The sequence below is a fragment of the Anas platyrhynchos genome, chromosome 1, assembly GCF_047663525.1.
Source record: "Anas platyrhynchos isolate ZD024472 breed Pekin duck chromosome 1, IASCAAS_PekinDuck_T2T, whole genome shotgun sequence".
Classification (NCBI taxonomy): Eukaryota; Metazoa; Chordata; class Aves; order Anseriformes; family Anatidae; genus Anas; species Anas platyrhynchos.
The window spans coordinates 75,439,087-75,453,035 of NC_092587.1; the positions used below are offsets into that span (position 1 = coordinate 75,439,087).

At 41.3% G+C, this 13,949-nt stretch overlaps 1 protein-coding gene across 3 annotated transcripts in view; it reads right to left on the bottom strand.

Annotated features, from left to right (window-relative positions):
• The window catches only part of RASSF8 (Ras association domain family member 8), a 91,021-nt gene that overhangs the window by 67,559 nt on the left and 9,513 nt on the right, over positions 1 to 13,949 (bottom strand). Inside the window, exon 2 of one of the 3 annotated variants that reach the window (XM_027450013.3) lies at positions 674 to 759. The exons of the other annotated variants lie outside the window; for them this stretch is intronic. The gene's annotated coding sequence lies outside the window, so the exon portion shown is untranslated. The remainder of the gene's footprint in view (positions 1 to 673; positions 760 to 13,949) is intronic. 3 annotated transcript variants of the gene reach the window in all.

Genomic DNA, 13,949 nt, shown 5'->3' on the forward strand with positions numbered 1-13,949 from the left:
ACTGCTGTATTTATGTTCTAAGAAAAATACACGTCATCTGTTCTGCTACCAGCTCCTGTTCAATCTTTAGTTTTACACTGGCAAATTCCAACTGAATTCCTGCCAGTGCAGCAGAGGAAGAGTCCTCCATTTTCCAGAGCAAACCTGGAACCTCCTACCCGACACAACAGACAGGACTATCACAGCAGTGGTGTTCCATGTTCCCAAAACAGATTGCCTAGGTGAAATACACCTAAGTCCCCATAAGCATGGTATATTGCACCTAAACAAACAAATATGTTGGATCTGGAATTAAAAAGGGGATCTAGGCAGGGAGACACTGCTCCAGGAGACTTCAGCTCATGAAATAAGAACATCTCCAAATTAACCAATTTTCCCTTTTCCCTCCCAAGACTTAGTTTACTAGTTTACTGACCTCAGGATTATTAAAGAAAAAAAACATGAACTGATGCTTCTTTAAATAAAAGTACAAAAACCAGACTCTTAAAAAACAAACTCTTAAAATTTTGTTTCTACTCATACCTATCCAGGATAGCCTGCATTCCAGCTGCATTCATAGACTATACAGCCTATACAGAAGGTCACCCGCCCTGACCAACTGATGGCTAAATATGTTAAGCTTGAAATACCTGCCCACAGAGAAGAGAACTAGAAGATGAGAAGTTTAGTGCACCTGTTGGAAGCTCAGCTGGCATCAGCATTTCTGGTGATGCTGTTCTTCATGCAGAATCAGGATCCAAATAACTCAGAGTTAATAGCCTGCGGAGATACATATATATTATTTTTTCGACCCCATACTACACCAAAGACAGAATCAGCCACGACACTTCTGGCTACAAGTCTCTAGTATAACGTGGTTTCCCCATACGCTTAATACCCTTCTGCTGTGTCAAGATCTTGTACATGAAAGTGAATGGTACAAGTTACAGAAATACAGAAGTGCTTTCAAATAGTAATTGGAGCAATTACAATGCTCCCTGAAACAGCTTTAAGTGGAATACTGATAAGAATGCCAAAATCATTAGAAAAAAAAAAAAGTTTTGTTTAACCAGCCAATGCTTCCAGATCAGAAGAGCTAGTTTCTCACAATAGAGAAACTTATCAACCAAAGGATCGGTAGTTTCTCCTATCAGCTCTCATCTTGAACACAGCTTAGCAGTACACACTTCATGTTCTCCATGGTCTTCTGAATAAACCTCATTCCACTTAGAACCCAGGAGAGCCATCAGCTTCTTTAGGGCTTCTTCTAGAAGGTTTGGCCTTCATCTGCTTTCCCCTGGGGTCAGCACAGCCCTTCTGCCAGTATGAACTCCATGCAGACCATGCCTGGGATCTCCCCGTTGTTGGCAAAAGCACAAACAGACCTTAGAAAATTCTCATAAGAAGGTGATCCACTTTAGCCCTTGGCTCACTCAGAGTGCAGATTCACGATGTTTTTAGGTGTAAGTTGCTGCTGTAACCGATATATTCCAGGGCTGGGGCAAAGCAAGGGAGGACACCTGCATTACTGCAGTCAGCCAATAAAGAACTGGAGGGAAAGCATGCAGAGGTCAGACTTATATTCTAGTTGCAGCAAGCACCAAGTTTGTTTTACAACCTGTAAAACTACACCATAATGAACACCACTAGCCACCTCCTGCCCCCCAAAATCAGGAAAGAATCTGTGATCTTATGCATTACATTGCCATTACGAACATGACAATTTAACAATTTGGTAACCTGTCATGAACTCTGAACATTTATATCTCATCTGTAAGCAGTTAAAGTTAAGTGTTTCTCAAACAAAACGCATGGAATAATTCTCGTTATTTCTGTCTCCATAAAAAATGCAGTGCTAATACACCAACACAACTCCTGATTTTGCAGGGGTTAGCATAAGGGAACATTTTACTCTCCCCACAGCCAGCCAGCAGCTGAAGTTGGTAAGTGAGAGCACTAAACTTCCTGTTGCCATGGAAACGGAGCTTGGATCAGTACAAACAGATTTCAGAATTTAAAACCAAACCACTCTCCATCTTACAGTCTCTGCCCCAACAGTTGTGTACCTGGGAACCAAGGATTAGGGACATCTGCCATAGACAGTAGTGATCTAGTAACGCATCCTGCCCCATGACTGCTGCTTTTCAGTTAGAGGTGGCCATCCCCTCACAAACTGTGCACCATAGGGGTCAACTGAGTGGCAGCCAGCCAGATACATTTACTAAACATAACAATATTCCAAAACTGCATTTCCCAGGGCAGAAAGGTTACTAGTTACACGATGTTGATATGTACAAAGTAACTGCTTTATAGCCCAACTCTGAACCCTACTAAAACAGGGAAGTATTTCCCTGAAACAAGCACAAGAGAACCATTGAAAATCTCATTTTCATTGTTAAAACACCCCACCAGAGAGCCAGAATAACTCAGCAAGAGAAGTGAGAGATTTGAAGAAGGGTCAGAAAGAAGACCCTAGCAATTACAGGCCTGTCAGTCTCACATCAGTGCCTGGTAAAATCATGGAGAAGATGGTTCTCGAACTTATTGAGGCGCACCTGGGGGACAAAGCAGTCATTGGTCCCAGCCAGCATGGGTTTGTGAAGGGTAGGTCCTGCCTAACTAACCTGATTTCCTTTTATGATAAGATCACCCGTATGGTGGACCAAGGGAAACCAGCTGATGTGATTTTTTTGGACATCAGCAAGGCTTTTGACACGGTCTCCCATAGGATCCTACTGGACAAAATGTCCACCATACAGCTAAATAAAAACATCATACGATGGGTGAGCAATTGGCTAACGGGCAGGGCCCAAAGGGTTATGGTGAATGGCGCTGCGTCAGGCTGGCGGGCGGTCACTAGTGGGGTCCCTCAAGGCTCCATTTTAGGGCCGGTACTTTTCAATATTTTTATAAACGATCTGGATGTAGGAATAGAAGGTATTTTGAGCAAGTTTGCTGATGACACCAAACTTGGAGGAGTTGTGTACTCGAATGAGGGTGGAAAGGCCTTGCAGAGGGATCTGGATAGGTTGGAGAGCTGGGCGATTGCCAACCGCATGAAGTTCAATAAGAGCAAGTGCCGGGTCCTGCACCTGGGATGGGGAAACCCTGGCTGCACGTACAGACTGGGCGATGAGACGCTGGAGAGCAGCCTAGAAGAGAGGGATCTGGGGGTCGTGGTAGACAGCAAGTTCAATATGAGCCAGCAGTGTGCCCTGGCAGCCAGGAGGGCCAACCGTATCCTGGGGTGCATCAAGCACAGCATCGCTAGTAGGTCGAGGGAGGTGATTGTCCCGCTCTACTCTGCGCTGGTGCGACCTCACCTCGAGTACTGTGTGCAGTTCTGGGCACCACAGTATAAAAAGGACATGAAACTGTTGGAGAGTGTCCAGAGGAGGGCTACAAAGATGGTGAAAGGCCTGGAGGGGAAGACGTACGAGGAACGGCTGAGGGCACTGGGCCTGTTCAGCCTGGAGAAGAGGAGGCTGAGGGGAGACCTCATCGCAGTCTACAACTTCCTCGTAAGGGGGTGTCGAGAGGCAGGAGACCTTTTCTCCATTAACATCAGCGACAGGACCCGCAGGAACGGGGTTAAGCTGAGGCAGGGGAAGTTTAGGCTTGACATCAGGAGGAAGTTCTTCACAGAGAGGGTGGTTGCACACTGGAACAGGCTCCCCAGGGAAGTGCACCGAGCCTGTCTGAATTTAAGAAGAGATTGGACTGTGCACTTAGTCACATGGTCTGAACTTTTGGGTAGACCTGTGCGGTGTCAAGAGTTGGACTTGATGATCCTTAAGGGTCCCTTCCAACTCAGGATATTCTATGATTCTATGATTTCTAAACTGTAAAGATCCTGTCCTTAGGCAAGAACTGGAAAAGGTTCATTTTATCACTGCTAATCCAATGCTTCTGCAACAGCTGCTGCCCAGCACTACAAGGGACAACTCCAACTTGTTGATTACAACTGCAGGATGCTCACTGGCAGCTAAGACAATTTACCAATGGTATTTATGGTTCCCAATCCTTGTGTTTGGCAAGAGCAGATCAAGAGTAATTTTTATTTCTTTTTGTAGTATTTGCATTGATTTTGCAACTGATGACAACACTTCATCTGCTCTCAGACAGTTTGGTGCCTCTGCCAATTTCTTCCCAAACATATTGCTTTCTCCAGGCTTCACCAGGGTTGTTCTACTTCAAACTGTTCTTTTACCAGTTTTGAAGGGGCCATTTCAAGTTGAGAGCAAGAACTTGCAGTATGAACGTCTAACTCTGTGTCCTAATCACAGGGATCTGCAGACAAGCAGGTGGTACTTCAAATGACACTGCCGCCCCGCAAGATCACCACCTCCAGATGTCTGAGGATATGGCCAATTACTTCAACAGAGCCATTGGTTCCTGAAATAAAAAGTGTCTTGAGGCCACTTAAAAGAAGCAGAATTTAAAAAGAATCAACCCAACCATTTCTCCTAAGAAAAGCCAAAAAAAAAAAAATGCCCCATGGAAGTCAAGATTTTGATCAGCATTTAAAAATGCACCCAGGTAAAGTAAATTCCTCTCAGACTTGCTTCTATAGCAGAGGGGATTTTTTTCGTATAAACATTTGGAATTCGACATTCTTACACAGCAAGCTGAATTCTACTGCAAAACAGTGTAAATTCAACAGACGGAAGGAATCAGTTTACACTTGTTTGCCCAACACCTTTCATACACAGGGTTAAACATCAGAGAAATTAGCAAAAAGAAGATTTGAAAACCTGAATATTTTAACTTTAAAGGCACTTATTAAGGCAGAAGCATACACAAATAATTTCACTGTTTTCTCTAGCTTTTATACAATAATCAAGCTACCTTTACACCATGCATAGGGATTTACAATGAAGTTATTCCCCCCAAAATATGATAGCTCATCTTATAACAGCAGATAAGTGAAAAATAATCTCCCAAAATTCATGTACAAAACTATTTTATCAATCCACCACAGAAAAACAGATTGCAAGGTCAGACAATCCTGAAGAGTACTAAGCAACAATAACTTCCAGCAGCTCATGGAAGAATTACTAGTATTTAAATCCCCACAGGCTCAGATAAGCAGCAGTCTGCTCATCTGAATGTTTCATTTGAAAGTAGGCAAGTAGGTTAGTATGAAATGGTGTTCCCAAGCAGTAATTCCAACAGGATGAATGCAGAAGACGAATGCTTTAATCCCTTTCATACAGTACAGATGTATGTGGATTCATTTACCATTAGGCTCTGCCCAGAGACAACGTTGGTCTGTGGCATGCAGGTTGGATTAGATGATCTAAACGCTTCTTTGGCATAAAACCTGTCTGAAATCATCTATACTACTTGTTGACAGCAAGAGCTGTTTTGTATGAAAATAGTTTGCTTGTAAACATAATAATCCTTTCTTACAACAGTTTGCTTTTTCTTCTCGTTTCACCAACTATTAAAAAAAAAAAAAAAAAAAGAAAGCAAATTGTGGCAGGTTAAAGAAAAAATCATCAGGTGTCAACCTTACCCAAGTCCTGAAATTTGTCCATGATGCTTTTAAAACCCAGGACCACAGTGCTAAGCCTAGAAAAACAAGGGATTTGAAATAAGCCTTTTTTCTTCTCAAAGACCTACAATACGTAAGGAACTTTCTTTTTCTCTAATTGTAATTTCTGAGATAATTGCTGAAAAGCTGAAAATTTTGAAACGACCACCAACCTCTTTGCACGGAGGCACTAGACTGAGATTTGCCTTTGTATCAGGAAAAAAAAAAGACCAATTCAGCGGCTACATCAAATACAGCAGATTGTTTTGGGAACCTAGTTTTTAGAAGATCAAATTTAGCTACTCAGCTTTAATACTCTTGTTTTTTGAATTAACCATCTGTTCTGCAACATTTAGAGACAGACAGACCTAGTAAAGTAGGATGTCAATCTCCAGGTCTTGGCGGATAAAATACTTCTACATATGCCAACAGACAAACAGATCTCAAGGCAATATTCAGCTCTACCAACAAGGAAGTCACATTGCTGATTTTTTTTTTTTTTTTAATGTAAACTGTGGTTTCATTTTACTCAATTAGCAAGAGAAATTCAGGCCAACTCAGTACACATCTTAATCAATTAACCCCCAAAAGGGAACAACCTTAAAAGACTTTATAACAAAAAGAGTTCCATTTACAACAGCTGTAGCTCAGATCTTAATCTAGGCCTTTTTAAGAAGATTACCAGAAATAATGCATGCTGTTCCACTGGTGCATGGTAATCGTCAGTATAAAGGAAGTGACAAATTCTTAAGTGAAAAATAGAGGTAGAAAGCACCCCAAATGCAATGATAGATATTTTTAATGTACAGGTACTGTGAAAGTATGGAAGTGTCTTTTTCTCCTACTTGAAGGGATGTACAGAAGCACACAAACACTCCATTATGTCAAGATACCAAAATACAACAGGATTTATAGGTGTTGCTTGACTAGTGAACTTTAACAAACACTTTAATAAAGTGATCCCTTTAAGGCAACACACCATCAAAAAGCCATTTGTTTCAACAAACCATCAACATAAGTGGATAAAAGATGGCCAAAGTAGGCAGGCTACAGAAACATTTGACAAACTCAGAGTTGACAAATCTTTTAATACCCTTCTCCACCTAAAACCTGCTTGCAACACCAATATGTACTTTGCATATTGCCTCCAATACGAAAAACGCTATGGTTTGCAACCGATACTAACTTCCGGAGATTCTGTTGTAATGGTATGCCCTGCTTCCACAGCACAATCAGTAATAAGGGCTTGTTGGTCCCAGACACTTAATTCTGACATCCCAAACCTTCTTACTCCCTGTACAACAGCTTTGGTGATAAGCCTGGGTATTACCGTAAGGCTGGTAGCATTGCAGTACTAGCAGTATTGCCTAATTCAATCCTAAATGAAAAACTGGAACACCACATCCCTACAGACAAAGGGCCTTCTACAATTGACTTTTCTATACCCATTTGTCAAGAAAATCTCAATCAACTCTGGTAACATACTGATACAGGCCAATTCATGTGTTCTCTCATTATTACATACAAAAACCTGCATTCACAGCACATCTGCTTTCCGCAGCACCAATTACTGTATTTGGGGAAAAAAATGGTAGTGACACAGCTCTTCTGCAGCCTACCTCAGCTAGCACTGGGTCACTGCTTTTGGCCTCAGCAAAATATGTGCACATTGATGTGTTCCATGCTCAGATTTCAACTGTGGCCACTTCTCCTTAGGTGACAGATTGTCATTTACTGAATAAAGGTGCTAAATTATTGGCTTCTACCATGAGCCTGAAAGCAGTTAAGTCAAGTCGTACCTTTTTACCCAAATGACAAAGCAATTCCTCAAGAAAGCATTCTGACACTTTGCAGTGACTCTAAATCACTATCACATTTTGGTTTAGAAAATAGAGAAGTTATTAGGATTGATAAATATAGATGTATATGACTAAACAATCAGCAGGAGATGCCAGAAAATACTGCAGCCTAAGATTTCCCTTTAAACCTCCCACGATTCAGTTTAGGCTCTCTTAAGGGAACTTTTCATTTACCGATTCTTAGTTAAGAATCTTAGGATTTTAAAATTCAGGTTCTTACACATAAGTAAACACATGCTGTGATGCTTATATTTGCCAGACTTAAAGAACTATTAGAACTATTAGTAAAACAGCGAAGAATTACCCCCCCCCCCATCTGCCATTAGCCTATTCTAGCATTGCTTTTGCCAAAAAAATGCTAATTTAAAGAAAGAAAATAAGGTTTTCATCTGAAAGGTACACCAATCCACATATTCCATACAGATTTTACAAATTGTGTAAAGTTTATGCAGAAGGACTTGAAATGAAGTCTTCCCAGAGCTTTCTTTTCTCCAGGCTGAACAGCCCTGTCTCTCTCTGCCTTTCTTCACAAGAGAGGTGCTGCAGCCCTCTGATGATCTTTGCGGCCCTCCTCTAGACTCACTCTAACAGCCCCACACCCTCTGGTGCTGGGGGCCCCAGAGCTGGCTGCGACACTCCAAGTGGGGCCTCACAAGGCAGAGCAGAGGGGGACAATCCCCTCCCTTGACCTGCTGCTAGCCACCCCTCTGTTAGGTGCAGTTGGCCTTCTGGGCTGTGCAAGCACACACTGCTGGCTCATTCTGAGCTTTTGGTCCACCAGAACCCCAAAGTCCTCTCTACAGGGCTGCTCTCAATGAGCTCTTCTCCCAGTCTGTCCTCGTGTCTGGAATTGCCCCAACCCAGACGCAGCACCTTGCACTTGGCCTTGCTGAACTGCATTGGGTTCACATGGGCCCACTTCTCAAGCTTATCCAGGTGCCTTTGGATGGCTTCCCTTCCTTCTCTTGTATCGACTGTACTGTTTGCATCAGTGACACCGGCAAACCTGCTGAGGGTGCACTCAATCCCACTGCCTATATGGTTGATAAAGATATTCAACAGCACCCATCCCAAGACAGTCCCCTGAGGGACATCACTTGTCACCAGCCTCCACCTGGCCATTAAGCACGACTCTCTGGGTGTGGCCATGGAGCCAATTCCCTATCCACCAATAGCCCACTCCTCAAGTCTATCTCTCCACAATTTAGAAATAAAGAAGACATGTGAGACCATGGCAAAGGACTTACAGAAGTCCAGGTAGATACCACCAGTGGGTCTTCCCTCGTCACCTGATGCAGTCGCTCCATCATAAAAGGCCACCAGATTGGTCAGGCACCATTTGCTCTTGGTGAAGCCATTCTGTCTGTCTCAGATCACCTCCTGGTCTCACATGTGCTTTAACATTGCTTCCAGGAGGGCCTGTTCCACAATCTTCCCAGGCACAGAGGTGAGGCTCACCAGCCTGTAGTTACCCAAGTCTTCCTTTCTATTATTATTATTATTTTATTTTTTTTAATAGGAGTGATGTTTCCTTTATGCCAGTAATTAGGGACTTCTCCTGACTGCCAACTTTATTAAAAACTGTTCTTTTGCTCCCACTTCAAAGCCTGTAGCTCAACACTGATTTAATCACAGCGGGGCAGCAGTAGGGTGTTTCTTTAAGTCTCAGTTATTATCTGTGAATTATCAACTTGCCTAGGACACAGGCTGCAGAAGTCTAAATACATGAAGGAACTTCCACACTTATTCCCTTCACAAAAGAAACAGCATCTAAACAAGCACACCTCAAAATCTGGATCTATTGCTAGGTATGTTTCCCGCCCCCACATGCACCTTAATCAAATATGCATGCACAACATTCATGAATCCGATCTCATTGTCCCTTTCTTACAGGAAATCGTATTTTCTATTATACACACACACACACACTCCTTATGTCTTTCATCATGTGAATGTATAAACCGGTTTTTGGTAAAACTATCCTGAACAAAAGGATAGTCTTTATACTTGATGCATTCTGAATTATGATCTCTAGTGTTTATTGTGTTTATGATTTTTTTTAGTTTAAAAAAGGCACTAAAGTATTTTAATATATAATATCTGTGGCAAGTTTCCCTAAAGCAAGATTACTGCTTGTCTACTGCATTTAAATACAGAACCATTAAATTCTATATAAAAATTCAGCTTCTTGAAAGCTAAGAATTTACCTAAAATTTGCAGAAAGGTCACATCAACTTGTCCCATGCCAGCTTTTTAAATAAACATTCTGCATTAGCCAGAAAAATGAAGAGAAAGTCTGAGAGATTCTTTATTAATCCAGCCAAAGTTCTATGTTCTATGAAGATAATTCTATGAAGATAAGTGAAAAACTTTACCAAAACCCACTTAAGACCAAGGATGCATGGTACAAACACCCCTTAAAAAAAAAAAAAAAAAAAAAGAGAAAACATCACAGAATTTGTCAGGCTGGAAGAACCAGTGAGAGCTCTAGTCCAGCCTCTTGCTCAAAGCAATGACCACATTTGATTCAGATCATGTTGCTTTCACCAAGAAATGAAGATGGAGAAGTCTCTCCAGAAAATCAAACTTCTGACTCTTTACGTACCTAACACCTGACCCTAACAATGATGCACTTCAGAAAGCACTCATCAACCTAGCCCCAAGCCAGTGACAAATCCTGACCTTTTTCTTTGTTAAGTACTTTTACATTTAATTAAGTTCAGAGCCATTAAGTTACTCCAGTTTTTCAAAACATTTTAAAGGCTTTAAAGTGCCTTTAAAGTGCCACCCCATTATTAATGCTTAATGCATTTTTAATCAAGTTATATTCACTTACAAGTGAGTCACAGGTAAATCTATACAAGCAGAGTTGTAGCCTACTCTCAGAAGACAACTAGTGTTCTGACTCATTTTAATAAAGCTACTGGGTCTCTCACAGCCAGGAAGCAGTGTTTTTAAGTAGAATAAATTAACTTGAATTTCATGTGAATGACATGTAAATAAATTTGCACATTGTTTGTAGTGTGAATTGTCAATTTATTTCCCTAATTTGAGATACCATACAAATCAGTTACCACAAACTCAAACAGACAAAAGCAAGCTTACATAAGAAGTGATTTGTACACAATATTCATTTGTGGATGTTGACTTGAATAGACTCACAGCAAGTCACTGTTTACTTCATTCTCTACCATTTATGTCTGATTCTTCAAATACACCCAATCGATAAAGGCTGAAGCTTAAGAGCATCTCATATAAATACCAACATACAAAAAAGGCAACATATGAGAATAAATGGCATGTAAAAATGTGTTACTTTGTCACTATACTTAAATAGACCCATGCTTTAGCCTTAAAAAAAAAAAATAATCTGTTAAGTGTGTAGGCTTGTTTCAGATGTAGATCCCAGGAGGCTTAAGAAAGTCAACATAGGTGATTTGAGATGGTTGGGAATTTCAATACTCATTGAACAAATACTGGCACACACACAAAAAAACTGCCATCATGGTATCTATCTTTGAACATTAACCTGTGATCACAAGACTGCATCTCCTCTCTTCAGACTGCTTTCCAGGTCAAAAAGTGACAGGCATAAGGATAGGCAACTTGGTACCACACAATTCTTCAACAGGAACAGAAAAGGTCAGAAGACAGGCTTCTTTTCTGATGGACTTCCAACAACTCAAGAGACTGCAAAGACATCCTTGTGCTCCCATCAACAAGTACTAAGGACAAAGTCCAGGTAAGTGAACCCAGTTCAGGTGGAGAAAAAAGTTGCAGTCACTTCCTACAGGTTATTCTTCCTCCCAGGGAACTCATTCTGCAGAAGCTTACATAAAGATTCACCATATACCTTCATGTTCCCAAAGAAAGTTGATTTTGGATTAAGATATTACATTTCGTATCAGTGGAGTTATGAATAGAAGTCTTAAATAAAAATATGCACACAAATAAAGCAATAAAGATTTTTTATTTTTTAGATTTTGGAATAACGGAGAATTGAAGCAAAAACCTGAAGTTTGCATGGGAAGAGAGGCAAATGTAGGCACAAGTCATCAATTCAGACACACCAAGTCTCTGCCTTGGGTTCACACATTGTTAAATCACCCTGAGCAGAGAAGTACTACCAGTACAAACAGTACTGTTACAAATTTTATAGGTGTGCTTGGCTTTAGTTTCACTGAAATTAAGTCACATGAGCAAAACACAGAAAGAACATACCTCATCGCATCTAGAGCATTAGTGCTAACCATGCCTTTGTGACAAACAGAAACTGTATGGCCAGTGTGGCCAGCAGGGCTAGGGAAGTGATTGTCCCGCTGTACTCAGCTCTGCTGAGGCTGCACCTTGAGTACTGTGTTCAGTCTTGGGCCCCTCACTACAAGAAGGACATCGAGGTGCTGGAGAGAGTCCAGAGAAGGGTGATGAAGCTGGTGAGGGGTCTGGAGAACAAGTCTTACGAGGAGCGGCTGAGGGAGCTGGGCTTGTTCAGCCTGGAGAAAAGGAGGCTCAGGGGCGACCTTATCGCTCTCTATAGGTAACTTAAAGGAGGCTGTAGCAAGGTGGGGGTTGGTCTATTCTCCCACATGCCTGGTGACAGGATGAGGGGGGAAATGGGCTAAAGTTGCACCAGGGGAGGTTTAAGTTGGATATTAGGAAGAACATCTTTACTGAAAGTATTGTTAGGCATTGGAATGGGCTGCCCAGGGAAGTGGTTGAGTCACCATCCCTGGAGGTCTTTAAAAGACATTTAGATGTAGAGCTTAGTGATATGGTTTAGTAGAGGACTTGTTAGTGTTAGGTCAGAGATTGGACTTTGTGATCTTGGAGGTCTCTTCCAACCTAGATGATTCTGTATGCATCTCAGGCTGATAGAGTACAAAGTAAACAGACACCCTGACAATGGGCCCAGCATAGCAAAACAGAACTGAGAGGTCTCCTTGCAAAACAGAATTCAAGAATTCAAAGGACACTCCAGTTTACTACTATATGGATTTTTAAAAACAAAAAGATAAACAGTAAAAGCTCGCAAATCAGTATTGTTGGTTCCTTACTTCATGAAGGCTTTTGAAAATCTGTATTAATTCTCTCTCAGGAATAAAGCCACTGCAAGGAATCACATCACCAAAACCTTTTTTGAAAAGGGCTACAGTAATGCACCTAAAGCAAACTACTCCCTAGATCTGCCTTTGCTTCAATGTCTCACTTCATTATCAAGTTCTTCAAAACGGACCCACATTGGGACTTAGAGCTATTTTTCTAATGTGTCTTTCTGAAGTGTCATATTTCAGATGACACCTCAACAATCACAGGATTGACTTTATTAAGACTGGTTGCAGAAGTCAGTAAGACATGGAACACGACACATAGCAACACTACAATGCTGGACATACAGAAAGACTATTTTGAAATTCTGTTGGGCATAAGAACACAAAGCCTCAACGAGTTCTGTATGTAAGATAACAGTGCTGACTGATCATTACAGATACCTGCTTTGTAGGGAAGGCTAAGGCATAAGGAGGAGGAAAAGATACTGTAAAAACTAGACAGGAGTGTCTAACATGCCCTGCCACATCTAAGTGCCCTCTCCTAGATTACACTTGACATACCTTGTTGATTCTAGCCCTTGCAGATTGTGTAAACTAACAATTCACCAGTATCTCTGAAACCAATTAACAAGCTTGTAATCTAAATACACTCTTCTAGTTGGCTGCAGCTATGTCAGAAGTGCTATTTAGGAGAGGAACCCTTTCTTTGACACCTGCTCCTTAAGAGGTCGTTCAGAGTGCTGTTGGTAAGTACGCCATAAGAACATTAAGCTTTAGATCTTTCTTTGAACTCCTTGCCTACAGAGATGCTGCAGTTCAACTATGTGCACACAGTTATCACAGGCAAGGTGCTAGATAAGTCACATTAGCTTAATGTCTTGGACAGAAGTATCCTCCAACACTACCTGACAGCCAAAGCGCATAGGCAGTTACTAACAGTTACTGTGGCTCACCTCTAAGGTGTCATCTTGTTCATCTATCATAACTTTACATCTGTGCATTTGAAACTCCAGAAGAGCACCCTGCTGTTAAGCATTTCAGAATACTGAGAGAAGTAAGTGGTCATGTTGACATACAAGTTAATTAAGCACTTGTTTGCAGAGTAGGACTTTATTACAGTGACATCTTGCTGGGATCTCCCTGACTCAGGGTGAGACATACACATGCGAACTGCTGGTTTAAGGTCTAATTAGTCATCCAGTAGCTATACCAAACTTCTCTCTCATTTGCATGAGAAAAGTTGCTGAGTAGTGGTTAGATATCTAAAGGAGGTTAATTCTGTAATCTTGTACTAGGGCTTGCATTATGAATGACACATCCCAGATGATTCCCTCTTCAATATTAAGACCAACTCAGTGAGATTCTCATCTGCCCACAGCCCTTCCAATCCCAGCAAGAAAAGCCTCGACAGTACTGCTGTATATAACATCACACACCCAAGAGATTGAAATACCATCCATTGCTTCTAAGAAGTCTTTTTTTTTCTTCTTCAAATGAGATCCCAGTTTCAGATGGCATCCAAAATTA